The sequence below is a fragment of the Arvicanthis niloticus genome, chromosome 8 (assembly GCF_011762505.2).
Source record: "Arvicanthis niloticus isolate mArvNil1 chromosome 8, mArvNil1.pat.X, whole genome shotgun sequence".
In the NCBI taxonomy this organism is placed as follows: domain Eukaryota; kingdom Metazoa; phylum Chordata; class Mammalia; order Rodentia; family Muridae; genus Arvicanthis; species Arvicanthis niloticus.
This window is the reverse complement of record NC_047665.1, coordinates 12,950,635-12,967,312: the sequence shown is the minus strand read 5'-3', so window position 1 is coordinate 12,967,312 and position 16,678 is coordinate 12,950,635. Positions and strand designations below refer to the sequence as shown.

Genomic DNA, 16,678 nt, shown 5'->3' with positions numbered 1-16,678 from the left:
ATTTATATAACAAACACTAGGTATTAGCCCACCCTTTTTGAGCACATTATTTCTGCGGAGCAACAAAAAAATGCACTGTCTTGTAGGGATGCTATATAGACAAATAGATGGTTTCTCAATTCTTAATGATGATCATAAAAGAATTCCTAAAATTGTATTAGGAATTATTAAGATCTTTAGCAATAGGACTGCCACTAAGTACTTTCTCATGTCAAAACTGCAATGAGAACTCTGCAAGTCTTCAAGGTTCAGAAGAGTTCATTATTTCTGAGATAGAAAGCAGGCATTTACAACTGAGAGCATATTCCAGAAGGTTGTAAAACAATTAAGTTTATAAAAATTGCAGTGGGAATTTACCATAGGTGCAAGGAGAAAAGATAAAAAACTTGACTGGGTTGATTTGTAGAAAACTGCAATAATAACATAGTCACTAAAATTATTATTATAGTCATTAAAATTAAGTTGACTTTCAATGAACCTCTTGTGCTAGGGACAGATAATGTTTATTGAGATAATTACTCTTAATTGATATGCATGTAAACATTCTCTGTTGTTAACTTCTTATTCAACTTATGATTTGAATCTATGTGTAAACTTATGGTGAACTTTTTACCATGTGATCATATATTCTGAAAGATATATAAGTGCTGAGGAAAGTGAAAAGAAAGAGAATGTTTTTGAGTGTATAGATTCTCAGAAACTTTTTAAATATAGAACTTACAATTAAAGATTAAAATCCCTTCTTCTTCTGGGACTCCACAAGCAGGCTGGGAGTTAGATCTGAGAGGTTCCTTCAGAGAAGGAGCAAATGCTACCTTATGAATGCCCTGCCTTTATGCTACAGGTGTTAATCGCCAAAGCCAGTAGTTTTTAACCCTCAAAATGAGGAAGAAAGGTTTTTGGGGTTTTTTTTTTTTTGGACTTTCTAGAAGGTATCAGCAAGAATTCAGTATAGTCAGAGAGCAAGAACATCTGGAGACCCTCAGTCTTTAAAGATACACTTGCATCAGATTGTGTGTCCAGCTGTGCAGAATCCAGGCAAATTGTCCCACACCAAAGGACAAAGAAAAGAATGGGCTATGGCTGCCTTACAAGTCACAACGGGGAAGGAAAGTCCTAGTGTGGGAAAAAATGGTACCAGATAATAAATCAAATTCAAACAGACAATATGGGAAGGACAGGAGTGATAGGGGCTGTGTAGAAATGAACAGACTCAAAAGGGCTGGGTGTCCTATGAAGTAATGAAACTGTGTGGATGGGTTTCCACCATAGAGATGTAATAGACATGGCCATCATGGCACAGAGGAGGGAAAGAAAACAGCTGATTTGAAACAGTTTTTCTATGTTATCAAAGCTAGATTACTACAAATCTGAAATAGGTTCGGGTACATCATTAGAGCATCTAGTAACTATGATTACAAAACCAACAAAATAATTAACATGACACAATAAAGAATCTATAAAGAAAAAAAAGGAAATAAGCGAGTAACAAACATGAGCTAGAGCATGAGACAAATGCAAGGCCAACCCCATCAGGGAACAGCCATGACCATGCGCTTTAGAGGGGAAAGCTGATAAACTTAGGAAGGAACATGGTTTTTTTTTAATTGTTAAGGTTGTTCTTGTTTTGTTTTGTTTTGTTTTTAATGCAGGCCAGGTTGGCCAATAATGTCAGGATTCTCCAACTTCAGCTTCCTTGTTTTTGTTGGCATTGCTACCAGGCCAAGGTAAAGATGGTAATAAATGCAATCTCCAGTGCAGGAGAGGGAGGTTGGAGACACAGAGGACTGGAAAAGGAGGAGGGTGTGTGAGAAGGAAGGAAAGAAGAAAGAGGGGAGAAAAGGAGGGAGGAGGAGGGAGGGAAGTAGGAAGGGAGGATTAGTTGTTCATCCCACTGGAACTGGCATAGGAGATTCATTCATAGAGAACCTGAATCTATATGTTCAAACTCCCAGGAAGCTCATCAAACAAAACTAAACAAACCATAAATAAATGGAACTATTCAATGGTCTTACAGATTATAGAAAATAATATTATTATTAAAATTATGTTCCCAGCATGCTCCAGACACACACACTGTCTACTTTCAAAGAGCCTCTTAGACTTCACCAATTACTATCCAAGAACCTAATCAGTGGAACATCACTGCAGGTCACTGCCCTGGCAGAACGAGCAGGCCAGCCAAGGCGCCACTCCTCAAGCCCCTCCTTTCCTGTGTCCAGAATCACAGATTAGGCATTTGAAGCCTGCTAGATAGAGTCAACCAGTGTTATGGGGAAGACTCCAGTTGTCTCTGCTCTCCGCCCTGCAGCAGGTTGGGGTCTTGTGCTCCTGAAAGAGAGGAACACATAACATGCAGTGTAAGATCAAACACTGAGCATTTAGTGAGTGAGGAGGGAACACTGATACACACTTAAAAACAAGTGGACCTAACAGAATGAACTCACATCTCTCCTGTCACTGTAACCTTTCCCTGTGCCTCCCTCAGAATGGGCACATGAAGGACAGGAGTGTCCTTCTCTTGAAAGCCCATTTTGCCATGAATTAAGTCTGAATGTTTATATATAATGATGTGTGTGTGTGTGTGTGTGTGTGTGTGTGTGTGTGTGTGTGTGTGTGTGTATGTATGTATGTATGTATGTATGATACAAAAAATTGCACGGGGGTCTAAATACATCCATAGGTGACATGTTTATTGGAGGAACGAGGAACCAGGAAGTACCTGCAGGGTACTGAGGCTGTCCATCATCATTATTGATTCCTGTTTGGACAAAGCTGATGAACCTGGGGTCTAACACTGCACTGCCATTCAATCTTGACCACCAGTTGACTGAAAGCCCTAAATGATGTCCTGCTTTGAGGGCCCTGAGCAGGCCCAGCTATTACCGTCCTATTCAGGGGCCTTGTGTGTAGCTCCTTCCTGGAACTGGCCTCCTGTCTAACACAAGAACAGTGTGTCCTAGATTAAGGAAAGCCTGGAGTGCACAGGTTGGCTAATGTCCTCTAAATACAATCTATCCACCACAAGAATGGAGGCTCCACTCAGGGAAGAGGAGGAGGGGGACCTGGGAATATTCCTGCACCATCACACTTCAGCACTGTAGATGGGTCATCACAGAGGACAGAGCCTTGTGGCAGGGAGATGTGCACCACCATTGGGAACCAGGCCCTCTCAGGTTTCAGGGTCAAGCTGATATTCCTGCAAGAGCTGCTTAGAGTGGTGGCTCTCAGCCCGTGAGTCACAACCACTTTTGGGGTTGTATATCAGATATACTGCATATCAGATATTTACATATGATGCATAACAATAGAAAATTTAGAGTTTGGAAGTAGCAACAAAGTAATTTTATGCTTGTGGGGGGGGGGGTAGTTGGTGGGGGTTTTTGTCACCACAACATGAGGAACTGTATTAACTGGTTGCAGTCTACAAGGTTGAGAACACCTGGCTTACAGGAAGGAGAACAGGCAGGAAAGCCAAAAAGACAAGCAACTACATTATTCTACATTGTTTTCATAAGTGACTCCTGCTGACACTGAGTGAGTTGTACACAGATTCTCAGCAGTACTTGAACATTAAGTCTACAAGAAACCACTTCAGACCTCAAACAGTTCCATGTGTGTCCTGTGCCCAAGGGATGGCAACCAGTCTAAGTGTCCACTGCAGAGTTCTTAGCTACACTCTGTGGTGGTCTTAGCCACACTATGAGGAAGGCACCTTCTGGAGTCTGATAAAAGGTAATGTCCTCTCTTCTGTCTGTCATTTACATTTTTAGGGTATGTGCTGCATGGATATAAATTGAACAGGAGTGTAGTGAACTCTTCCTTACGCATGCTTAGGAGTTTAGAGAACTCCTGTACTGATCATTCTCGGGACACTAGGGTCCCCCTGCTCAGAGCATGCTCAGGGATAGACCCACACCTCTACCTGTGTGCACAGGCTCCTGGAGGGAAGTCCCCATGCTTTACTTGTTGGAGCAGAACGTGGCCTTCCAAATAGGGTGCCCTTGCTCTCCTCACTCCCTGCTTGGTTTGACTTTGACTCCCTGCCACAAGAGCCCTTGGTGTTGTCTTGCATCTAGACTATCAGTGTAGCCTACAGAGTAGGCCTCGGCCATTCTGCTCTCTACATTCGTTCTCCATCACTGACATCACAGGGAGGCCCTACACAGCTGTGCTTACTTCAGGACAGTGAAGGCCCTTCAGGGAAAAGAGTTCCTCATATTCACATTAGCAGTGTCCTCGGAAGGGAACAGGAATATGGATGGCCCTTCCCCATGTTGTCCCATCCAGGGGACAGGCACAAAGGTATGCTCACCTCTCAAGGCTGAGCTGAAACACTTTTGCATCCTGTTCAGGAAGTTTGTTGCAGCATCAGCTGGGAAAAAGAGAACAAGACCTTTCAGCCTAATGTGCAAATGGGGCCAAAGGGTCCTATTTCCCATGGGTGGCTCACCTGGTGCTGGTTAAGGTTCCAGGACATGTTGCATATACAAGTCAGGAGCCGGGATGGATGTGCCATGCTTGACCAGCTTGGATGAAGGGTACAGGCACTCATATCCAGAGTTTCATTGATGTCTGATGGGTGTTCAGGCACACATCCCCATGAAGCTGAGCCTGGCTCATTCCCGAACCTCTCAATCCTAATCGGGATGCTCTCTGCTCCCTGGTTCAACATCCACAGAGATGGGCCTTTTCTCTTTCATCACTTGAGAGACACAGGAAACAGACCCTGTTGGAAAGGTTAAAATACCTCACTGACTCAGTACTGAGTAGCTCTGAGCAGTACCAACAGCACCCTCTAACTCATGTTGTAAATGTGTTCTGGGCTAGGAAATGCCAATACCCATATCCATCAGGCCAAAGAGAGGTGACAAAGCTCTCCTCTGGAATCTGACCATGCATGAGTAATTGTGAAGGCCTGATTGGTTTGTGCAAAGTCCAGCAACTGTGGCTTCCTCCACCTGGTCACAGAACTGTTCAGTTTACAGGAAGGTCAGGAATGCACCCAACTCTGCATTCAGTCCTTGCAAGCTTCAGTCCCTAGGAGATGGTCCAAACATGTCAGCAGGCTCTACCATCTTCCATGAATTCAATGTGTCTGACAGCAAGTTTGCTTCTCCTTACTGAACAGAAATCATTATGGCAATATTGAAGGCACAAGCACATACGTGGACATCCTGTACCTTGCCACCGCCCAAAGTCATGTCTAAAATATACCCTCTTCCAACACAGTTCAGTACATATGAGGACCAGCAGGACAAACCTGCCAACACACACACACACACACACACACACACACACACACACACACACACACACTGCTAGCTATGACACCATGCTGGATACCACCAACTGCTGCTGGCCCACTACATGCTGTAAATGGAGCTTTGAAGGAAGGAGGGAATAGTTGTCAGAAGATGCAACAACTCCTGAAACACAACAGTAACGTAGCAGAGGGTGGAGGTCTGCAGTGGGATGCCCAGTATGCTCTGACAGCTGGCCCTGGGTGTGAGTTCACTACAGAGATCAAGGGAGTCCAGTAGGGTCTGATGTATTAGTGTACATGGGGCAAGCTGAGCAGCTGCAGAAAGGCCAGATATCTAGGAGTTTCTATAGGGAAACGGCAGGACACTGTCCAGCATGGCTTGACAACACACAATGTGCAGATGGAAATGACTGGGAAAAGTGGAACATGCATCCCTAAGGCTGTCCCTGCACACTTTGTGTATGGGGCAGGTCCAATAGGACCTGATACTATACACAGCACAGTGGAGGCAGGAGGAGGGGTGTCCTGTGTATCCTGAGCCCTAAAGGTGCCCTGAGTCTGGTAGTTGAGTACCTAACAGGACTAAACTTAGCAGTGAAACTAGGGTGTGAGTTAGGAAGTCAGAGCCTGATTTCCTGCAGTATGTGTGAGGTGAGAGATCTCATAGGTGTAACACCTAGCCTTTTATGTGTGGTGAGGCACAGTGGGTTTACAAGCATAGACTGAAACATAGAGGCATCTTTATGAGTGATGAGGACAGTGAGGGAATGTGTCCAGTGAGGCTAGAGTTCCAGTAGCATGTTTTATAACAGTGTGTGTAGGGCTCTAACTGTTGTTCAGCAGGGCCTGGAATCTACCAGTTTATGTGGGGTAGGACCCAGCAGGACCTGAGTTCTGGAAGGTTGTATGCACCCAGGGATATGCAGCAGGAGTTGATAGCTTCCCATGTATATGGGGTATCTGTGAGGGAGGTGTAAGCAAGGCCTGATGCCTAGAAGTTTATAACTCCCACTCTCCCATGTTGCTGCCACAAATACAGTGATAATATTCAGGCAGGATTAGACACACTCTTCTCGAACCCCTTGTAATATTTAATGTGTCAGGACTCAACGGACAACACACCAGAGTAGCTACACCACTTACACCAGATAACAGATGTTACTGGACCATGCCAACTCCTTGCTGCTTTCTGAAAAACACAAGCTAGTTAGCAGGCCCCACACCATGTGCCCTGAGGAGGCCCCACATGTACTGCCATGTTCAGCTCCTTCTGGACACTCTCCACCATCCACATCACATACACCAGGGTTTGAAGCCCTCTAGGACATCCCCTCCACCTAGCTAGGCACTAGGTCCCGAGGCCTTCCCCAATTCCCACAGTCCTAAGTACACTGCTTTTATCACTCCCTGCTGGATGTCCTCACAGTGCTATTTTCAGACAACCAAGGCCACCTAACCACTTAATACTCAGGTGTTTATGCCTTTCTAAACAACCCTTCACTGAGGATGCCACTCCACACACAGTGATAGGTAAGTGACATTACTAGAAATCCCATATACACTGCCACACAGCTTGGCCTAGTGGACAGTGTGCTGGCATTACACATACATAGACTGGTGAGGGGATGTCCATCAAGACTGATGTCCTAAAAGTTTATCCAGCAGGGCCTAGGACATAGTAGATTACCGTGTGTGACAGAGGTACAGGAGTGTCCATGAAGGCCTGGTAACTATCATCGTAGTATGTACTGATGAGGGCTGATGTCTAAAAGAGTTCTGACACCCAGCCATACGTGTGGACTTCAATAGTGTGAGGCTGTCAAGCAGGGCCTAGGACATAGCAGTGTGTTGAAGGTACAGTGGCAGGGGAGTATCCAGCATGGCCTGAGGACTATCCGTTAATGTGAGGTTTTGTCAGGGATCAGTTAGGACTGGATACCCAGAACTAATGTGATGTGTATGTTGGAGACCTATTCAGCATGGGCCACTACCTAGCAGTCAATGTGGTGCTTGGAGGAAAGTCATGCACCGTCCAATACTTCAGAATGTATTTGAGGCACTGGGGAGGTTTTACAGTAATTACACTTCATGCTGTACTACCAACACCCTTGAACTTCTGTCCAGAGGTGACATTGATGGCCAGGCCAAAGTCACACAGTTTGATGTCCCTGTGCGCAATGCTGTTCTCATGGCTTAGTGAACTGAACACACCACTTGTGTGAAGGTGTGCTGAGCCTGATCCTCCTGTAGACAGCTGACTTTTGCATTGTGGCTCACCAGATCTCCCTCAGCAGCAAATTCCAGGACCATAAAGATGTGTTTTCTGATGTATAACAACTTCATAATGTGTGGATGGTCCAGAAGCTTAATGATGTCAATTTCAGTCCTGTTGTCTGAGTCATTTTTCTCAGCCCTTTTGAGGATCCTGACAGCACCCCACACCTCTTTGTGGAGGTGGCACGGCCATGTAAACTGCCTTTGCCAAGGTTTCTGAGGTGACCCAATATGGCCACACTTTCAGAGAGCCTAGCCTCCAGGTCCAGTTGCAGCATTGCCCACTCTCCTCACTTCCCTGAAAATCTCTGGAAATTTCCATGCTTACACCAGCTGACAAAATAGTGAGATGAAACCTGTAGGGCCCTGAAAGGCAGCCTGGTTCCTGGTTGAGCTAAGCTTAGAAACCCTGGTAACCCTTAAGGGACGGTAGATGTTTTTGCCTGGTTCCAAGACACTAGGCTCCCACAAGCCAAGGACTATCCCCATAGGATCCAACCTGAGCTCCCCTCTTCTCCCCTTCAGCCCCAGGCTAGATCCATCCTGCAGACCCCCCACTTCATTCTCAGCTCTTTCACAGTTTCCAGTGGTACCTGGGTGCCCAAGAGCCAGAGAAACAGAAGGCCCCGGCCTCCTTGCAGGCCCAGGGACCCCAGAGCCAGCTCTGGCTGTCCCAGGGACCTCAGACTGTGCTTCCCCATCCCAAGAACACTGCTCTATGGCCTGACAACCACCTGGCACTGGCATGGGGTAATCACAGTCAAAACTCCTGCATCCTGTCTCCCTGAGCATCCCAAACGCTTTGATGGAACAGATGCAGGACCCCACTAAACCTACAGAAAACCATGATGTTACAAACAAGAGAAGCAGGTTCAGAAGAAGCTTTACTGTTCTCAGTTCCCACATAGGAAAGTGAGAGAGAGGTGAGATGGTCTCATAGTACACTTCAGGGTCATAGAAAAATAACAAGAAGAGAGCAACAGTGTACTTACTTACATAAAATAAATAAATAGATCTTAAAAAGAAAAAGAACAAGTTGAACAGACCTAAGAATCTTTGAAACATATATATATATATATATATATATATATATATATATATATATATTGCAATCAATTGTGAAGCAGGGAGAAATGGGCAAATTTCCAAATACATATAAAATGCTTGAATTGATCAATAACAAGTAATGAAGTTAAAAGATTGATAAACAGGAAAAATTCAACAAAAAAAGTCCAAGGTCACACGTATTCATAAATGGAATCTACCAAACTTTTAAAGAAAACCAATGCTCCTAAAATAAGTCCATAAAATAAAAGGGAAGGGACACTTTCCAATGAGTTTCAGAAAGCCAATGTTTCCCTGTAACAAAACCAGGCAAAGGGAAAACTGGCTGCTTCAGTGGACAGGGCTGCTTACAACCAGACCTGACGACCCAAGGTTTGTTCCTCCAGCCCGCATGGTGGAAGGAGAGAACTGGCCTCACAATTTGTCCTCTGTCCTTCACATGTGTGCAGACACACACATACAATTAAAGCTACAATAAATCAAAGACTACACCAATATTTTCACGTAAAAGACATGGCAAACTTCAACCAGAGTACATGACACTTCACACTATTTCAATGACACATTTAAAAGTTCATGTTCATGGTCAAGACCAGTTCACTCACAAATAGAAGGCGAGTTTGAAAAACACAGATCCATAAATAAAAGTACGTGAAGTGTATACGAGACAAAAAAAAAAATAAAACCTAGCCTTAAGAATGACATATTGTCATTTTTCAGAAAACAAGAATAATGCTACATGTGACAAGCCAAGTCTCTAAAGACAAAGGTGGTGTGTTTTCCCTCCCATGCAGAATGTGCATGTTTGGAGGAGCCTGGACATAAAAAGGGGACATGAAAGAGGGCAGGGCTCTGCTTCTCTGGGACCATCCACAGGGCATGTGCTGGACAGGGGTCTGGGTTTCTCAATTACCACAGACTGTCCACTGTGCGCTGTACAGGGTCCTGGGAGATTCAGGATCCAGACTCCTGCAGCCCAGAGAGCTCCATTACCCATGCAGTGGGAAGAAAGGGTCAGTTCTTAAAACCCAACCAAAATGATTCAGACAAACTGAGAAGGCATGGTGAGAGACCCACCTCAATAGCAAGAAAGCCCAGGCTGCCCTGAATGTTGGAAGAGTAGACAGGAGCCCCTTCTCCTGAAATCCTGGTGTCACATGGCGCCTCAGAGCACTGTCTCCGCCTCTGTAGTCTCAGTCACAGAGTCAGTTAGAGCAGGCCAGTTACCAACTGTCTCAGCCACCTCCACCAACTGTAACTCCTGGTCTATGACCTCATTGGTCACATGGAAGAACTTGGCCAATCAGACTGCTTAGCCAACGAGGACTCTCCTGATTGGTCATGTTGAGGGAATGTGACTCCTGCTTTCTAGTAAGAAGAGTCACATCCAGACCACAGGTGGACAGTCCTATTACTGCAGGGTTAAGGAAGGAGGCTTTGCATGCTCTCTGCTTCCTTTCCAGAACTGTGCGAGCTAGGGTGCACCTCCCCCACCCCACTGCCTCTATCCATAGAACTCATAGCCACACTTTCCTTTCTCAGGTCCTGAAATACAGACTTGTTTCTGAAGGTCAGACTTGGGTTTGTTCGCAGCTGTGGGTCCTCCCTGAGTAAAAGGGACTGAGCAGCCAGTGTAGGCACACATTTATCCATCCCTTCAGGAGCCAGGAAAATGGCCATTGTTACTCTTTCCACTGAGCCTGGGGATTCTGCTTAGTTGCCTTTGAACCCTCCTTTCCATGGGTTATCCACTGTAGGTCGGCTTTCAGCAGGCTTCCTGGCATGAAAGCTCACCTTCATCTGAAGACATTCATGCTCTTGGGCTGCTTAATGCAGATGAGGAAACTGCAGTTGGTCCTGTATGCAAGGCCTGGAGAAAAGAAGGGCCCCACCTGTCATGGAGCCACCAGGATGCAGAGAATTGTGGTGTCAACCAGGGTCACTTGCTTGTGTACCAGGAAAGCCCTCAACTTCAACTGGATGACCAGCAGCCCCAGGATTCCCCTCAAGACCTTCTCTGCAACTTGAGTGGACTGTATACTGTGCATGACGCTCAAAGTGAGGACACCCAGGTGCTGGCTGGAGAAATGATGTCACTATCACCAAAGCTCTCTCACTGCACAGCCAAGCTGCTGCCTCTGCCTGCTGTTCCCCATTGCTCAGGTAAAAGGGATGGCACTGCTCTCAAGCACACAAAATTCATCTTCACCCTCAAATGCTGGGACCTCATGCACGGGGAGTTTGCTGAGAAACTCAGGGCTTCTGTTGGTTTGGCCAAAGTAGAAGGAGGATGCTGTGGAGAGCACGAGGCCTGAGCCCTGCTCCACTGAGCACAATAAGAAATGTGAAATCTGGGAGTTTTCAGAATATGTATTCAGTGGGTGCAGGGTAGGGGGAGTGTTGGGAGCCGACTCCTAGCAGAAAGCGGCTATCATCTTTGCAGCCATCTCGAGCCATATACCATGACAAGAGAATTGTTTTCAACAGCCTACAACAGCTGAGCACACTCTGATAAACATCTTGTTTCCCCCACATATCTTGTTTTGTTGTTTAATGCCCCCAGCTGCAAGGTGCCCGTGGTAAAGTGTCTTCAGCTGTGTCCCCTGCTTGTGCTTATAAATACCCAGGGATTTCCTTGCAATAAACGAGACTAGAGACTTGATCACACTCTGTCTTGTCTCCATTCTTCACATCTCTTGCCCCTCCATCCCCACTCTCTCTCTTGCTAGACCCTGACTGGCAGACCGGAGCAGAAGCTCGGGCTGAGACACAGTGGCCCTCAAGCCGGGCAGTGCATTCCTCAACATAGTGGCACCAAACATGTGGCACCCTGGAGCAGCTCGGACCAGGTTGGGACATGACACAGTGGCCCTCAAGCCGGGCAGTGTGGGCCGTGACATAGTGGCTCCCAAGCGTGGGGCAGTGCAGTCCTCTACAGGGGAGGGCTGTCTGTGCTTCCACATTGTCCTTTATGTATCTTTACAAAAACATAAAGTAATGTGTCTCTGGCCTTTTCCACCATCTTTGATGGTGTTCTACCCCAGCGTTTCTCCCCCCACCCCCCACACCACAACCCTCCCACATCCCCAGAGAACGCCATGCTCCCTCCATATGTTTGCTGTTTCCCTTTTTACTGCACTTATCCCCCTCTCCGCAAACCCCCACCTCCCAGACCCTTGTAATTTACTGTTTTCTGGGGTTACTCCACTTGATGGTCTCACATCTGAAAGTTTGGAAGAAAAATCCAAAATTCACTGAGAGCTGCAGCTATTGAGTCTCTTCAGTCAGGATCATATGTGCTGGTTCCAGCAATGTACCTGACATGTCATGATTCCATTCTGCTTGGAAGCTGAAAAGGGCCTCATAGTGAATAAGTACCAGGCTTTCACTACATCAGTAGAAGGACACTTCACCCACTCCCTCACAAAGGGGAGAGTAGACAATGAATTCAACAGGGCGAGTTTCTGGGAAGTAGGGTGCCCATTCTTTTGGGAATGAATTAATGGGTGGTATGACTTTGTCATATCTGGATTTATTGTTAGCTTTTTGAGAGTTCTCCACACCAACTTGCAGAGCAGCTACACCATGGTATCTATTTTGTTTTGTTCAAGATGGGTTTCATGTAGCTCAGGCTTGCCTCTAGACTGCTATGTGTCTGATGCTGGCCTTGAACTCCTGATTATCCACCTCTCCAGCATGGATTATAGGGAGGAAGTACTTGTAGGAAGCCGTGGTCAGCGGTGATACATCCGCCATTCCAAGATGGCGCAGACATCGTGTCCTCCCCACTAGTAAACAAGTAACTGTGCAGGTGCAAGAGGCAAAAGCACGCCAAAGTCACTGCCCATCCCGGGGCGTATTATGGGTAATGAGTGAACAGCCAATCAGAAGTGAACACGCCACTCTAGGGTGTATTTAAGCAGAGCCTCTTCCTGTCTCCCCGCCTTTCCGATTCTGCTGTTACAAGTAAAGCCTCGTTTGTAGTAATTACCCGATCACTGTCTCCGTATCCTTTTTCGCAGGCAAAGGGGACTCGGGAGGCGTGCGGAACAAGTACTAATATTCCCAGCCAGCACTTACAATTAAATGTGAGCCTTTCACCTGTTCCAGAGATGAGGAACTCAGAAGGCAGATGATGAAAGATAAAGAAAGACTTTGTTACAGCCCTCAACAAGATGAAACAAGAGTCCCCAGCCATTGTGTTCCATTCTGTGCACCACACATGCCTGCTTGGTGGTATATGCCTGTATCCCAGCACTCAGAGGAGACAGGAGGAACAGAAGCACAAGGTTTCAAGGTCATCTTCCAATACTTAGACAGTGTACACCAGCCTGTGACACATAGAGCTCTGTCTTTAAATAAATGTTCTTACTCAAGTATATAAAATCATTGAGGATGACTATGTTGACGGTAAAAAGCTGTCACTGACAAAGGACTTTCCAGGGCCATATCAACAACCTGTACAACTGCAGACAAATAAGGAGACCAGATCTAAAGTCCAGAAGGGACACAAACATGTTACACTCATTTCATGCAGTGCTCCCACTCATCTCATACAGTGCTCCCTAGCATGTCATAACTGTGTTCACTCATTCTTCCAGTGAGTGGACACAGCTCACTGTAGTTTTTCAGTGTGAAGTTTACTAGAAGTGTCTGCCCATGTTCAACCTGCACCCTTTAACCCCAGTGTCCACTTGGTGGATTCAGCTTGAAAGCAAGGCCGGTGCCTTCCAAGGCAAAACCCTCTGTCAATTCCCTAAAAGGCCCCAGAAATCACTATGCCTCCTGGTGCTGGATATATAGGGCAGGCATGGCCACATTCAGCTTTTGGCATGACTGTCAGGCCTCAGGTCCTAAAGCTTGCACACATGCTCTTACACACTGAGCCATGTCCTAGCCCATAGAACATGATTTCTGAGTATTCACATGCCTCAACTTTTTTCTTCTGTAACATGGGATGATACACTGGAGTGACATTTCCAGGTTCACCTAAGATACATGAGAACTATCAGTACCTTCAATTTCTTTACCTTTGTTTCATCCTAAGGTTAAAAATTAAGTCAGAATAGATTCCCTCAAATAGCCACCTGCAAATGCTTGCATTACACATCCCCAGGATTGTATAACCAGATTCTCCTAGGTGACACTGAGTCAACACAGCTTCAGGTGGAGCTAAATCTTCTGAGGGTGTGGTCTGGTGACAACTTTTCTGTCCTCCAGGTTGAAACATTATGTCCTCCAGGAGAAGGAGGGGTAGGGGGAGGAGGGGATAAAGAAGGCAGGACTCACTAAACTCAGGGAGCTTGCAGAACTTACTTAACCAAGGTCATATGAGCCGTAAATAATTGCTGGGGGATGGGAGACTCTTCGGTGGAACTGCCTACAACATATGAGGGGAGCTCCGAAGACGCAGCTCTAAAGAGCTGTGAGCCATGCTGGGTGGGATTCTGGGTAATGCACCTGCAGAGCCCACCACGCTCATATAGGTAAGTCCTCACCCGTGCTTCTGTGTGACACCCCAATAATAAACGCAGATTCACCAAGCTACACTCAGGTGGAATAGTTCCTTTGATCATTCCTCACTGCTCTTTCTGAGGTGACAGGATGTTTGTTCATCAAGGAAAAGTCATTCAACATCACCACCACATAATAACCTGGCATCCTCTCCTAAAGCCAAACACATGGCATTGGCGCAGCCTCTTCCAGCAGGATTGTTCTTACCTAATGCAAACAGACACTCCGATACAAGCCTTGGTGTTATACAGAGAGAAAAGAAAGACATGTCACCTGGAAAACTGATTCCTAAACTGAGCTCATGTTTCCAGGAAGCCAGCTCTTTGGGGATTGCAGAAGAAAAGCAACTGTTTCTATCCCAGACACCTGGTGATTGTAAAAAGAGACAACAGACCCCACACTGTCAGAAACAGCTTATCTAAGGAAAACAGCTAACTGCCTGTCCTGCCCCTCACAAACCCCCTCCCCACTTCCAGATCATTTGCTGCAACACCCCAACTTTGCATGTACTCTAAATAATTTGGCCCTGATAGGCCCTGCCCTACTGCAGGTGCATATCCACACCCCTCCACCCTATGTAACATGCTAGACATCAGGATCTATTACACACACCACCGGGGCAGCCAATAGCCTGGTGACTCACCAGACTCTGATGGACACATTCATATCAGCACCACATACCAACCTTTAGATTCCAGGCCTCCAAGGCACAGACACTGACTCCTAGCAGTGTAGTAAGACAGAAGCAGTCTGAGGGCATCTAGCAGGGCCTGTTACATAGCAGTACATGTGGGGTTCACTGTGGGTGACTAGGAAACATATCAGGGCTATCTGGGCACCTTCTGAAATCCACATAAAATGCTGGATATTGAGAATTGTTACACTCCTTCACCACACATAAACATCTAGATATCAGACCCTCTGTTCTCTCCATTCTGCAGGCACTGCTAGATACCAAGTCTTGTTACATAGCCACTTCCCTTTTGATGAAACTCCACATGCACTGTTATGTATCAGGCCCTGTGGCACCCCAACCCCCAGCCTGTACTCACTGCTGTTTCCTGAACTACTTCACAGAACAATCTCTGGACTGTCTCAACCCACCAGCTCCCAAATAATGACACAGAGACTTATGGTGATTTATGGTAGCTTAGGCTTTAGCTTGTGTGATGGGTTTGTATATACTCAGCCCAGGAAGTGGCACTATTAGAAGGTGTGGCCTTGTTGGAGTAGGTGTGTCATTATGGGCGTGAGCTCTAAGACCCTCATCCTAGCTGTCTAGAAGCCAGTATTCTGCTAGCAGCCTTCAGATGAAGATGTAGAACTCTCAGCTCCTTCTGCACTATGCCTTCCTGGATGCTGCCATGTTCCCAACTTGATAATGGACTGAACCACTGAACCTGTAAGCCAGCCCCAATTAAATGTTGTCTAAGACTTACCTGGGTCATGGTGTCTGTTCATAACAATAAAACCCTAAGATAGAAACTGGTACCAGCATACTGAGGTATTCCTGTGACAACTTGACCATGTTTTCTGGAGAACTGTGGAAGGATTCTGGAACTTTGGGCTAGAAGAGCCATAGGGATGTTAAGAGCTCTGTGGGACGTTCTGTAGGAGCTTGGAAGATAATGTTGAGAACAGTGCAGAAGATGGAGGCCTGGCTTGTGAAACTTCAGAGGGAAGATTAAAGACTCTTATCAGGACCGTTAGTGATTTGACTGTGAATGCTTCATGGTTTGGGTTAATTGGGGCAGAAAAATCAGCTGTGATTAACAAGATACCAGAACTACTAAAGCAAAACCTTTGCATTACTGGGATTATGATGCTGGTTAGCTGGAGCTAAGAAATTAGTGGTGATTAAGAAGAGACCAGAATCATTGAGGTGAAATCTTCTGGAAAGTTTTCAGAGAGCACAAAGAGGCTGTGTTCCAGAGATAGCCAAGGTTGTACCTCATGCTGCAGCTGGACTTGGTAATGTGTAAGAGTCACCCAGGTGGTAATGGTTTTGAAAACATGAAATGGTCATGAAGAGCAGCTGAGACTCCGCACTGTGAGAGGCCATGGAAGGCCTTTGGTGAAGGTGCAGCCTCAGTTGCAATCAGTGGTCCAGGACAGAAGGGTTCATGCAAAGGAGTTGAGGCTTGGCACCATGAAGAGAGTCTATGAGAGGTTATTGGTGAAGCCTTGTCACAGTGGAAGACAGCAGTGTTTTGAAGATGCCAGAACCATGAGATGACCACCAAGACCAGCAGCAGCAGTGGAGTACAGGCAGCTGGAGCCTAGAAGACAGGGTGTGTGCTGCAAAGGGCAGAGCTGAAGAAGTGACCCAAGCCCTTGGAGGATCCCAGAAGATCATGAGTGGATCCCAGACATTGGACAGTTGGAGTTTGATTTTGATTTTCATTGTGACTGTGCCCTGATAGTTTTCCCTTTTGAAGTAAGAAAGTATTTTAATAAAGCCCACAGTTAAAAGACTGTGAATTGTAAAAATACTTTGAATTTTAAGACATTGGATTGAAATTTTAACATGTAAAGACTGTGGGACTTTTAACGTTATTT

The 16,678-nt window shown here is 46.0% G+C and overlaps 1 long non-coding RNA gene across 1 annotated transcript; it reads right to left on the bottom strand.

Annotated features, from left to right (window-relative positions):
* Positions 1-918: 918 nt before the first annotated feature.
* LOC143443177 (uncharacterized) lies at positions 919-9,875 on the bottom strand. The gene is made up of 4 exons (XR_013111942.1): positions 9,683-9,875; positions 4,454-4,729; positions 4,316-4,375; positions 919-2,331 (listed from the first exon to the last, which is right to left on the bottom strand). It is a non-coding gene; the product is annotated as an uncharacterized LOC143443177 (long non-coding RNA).
* Positions 9,876-16,678: the final 6,803 nt, after the last annotated feature.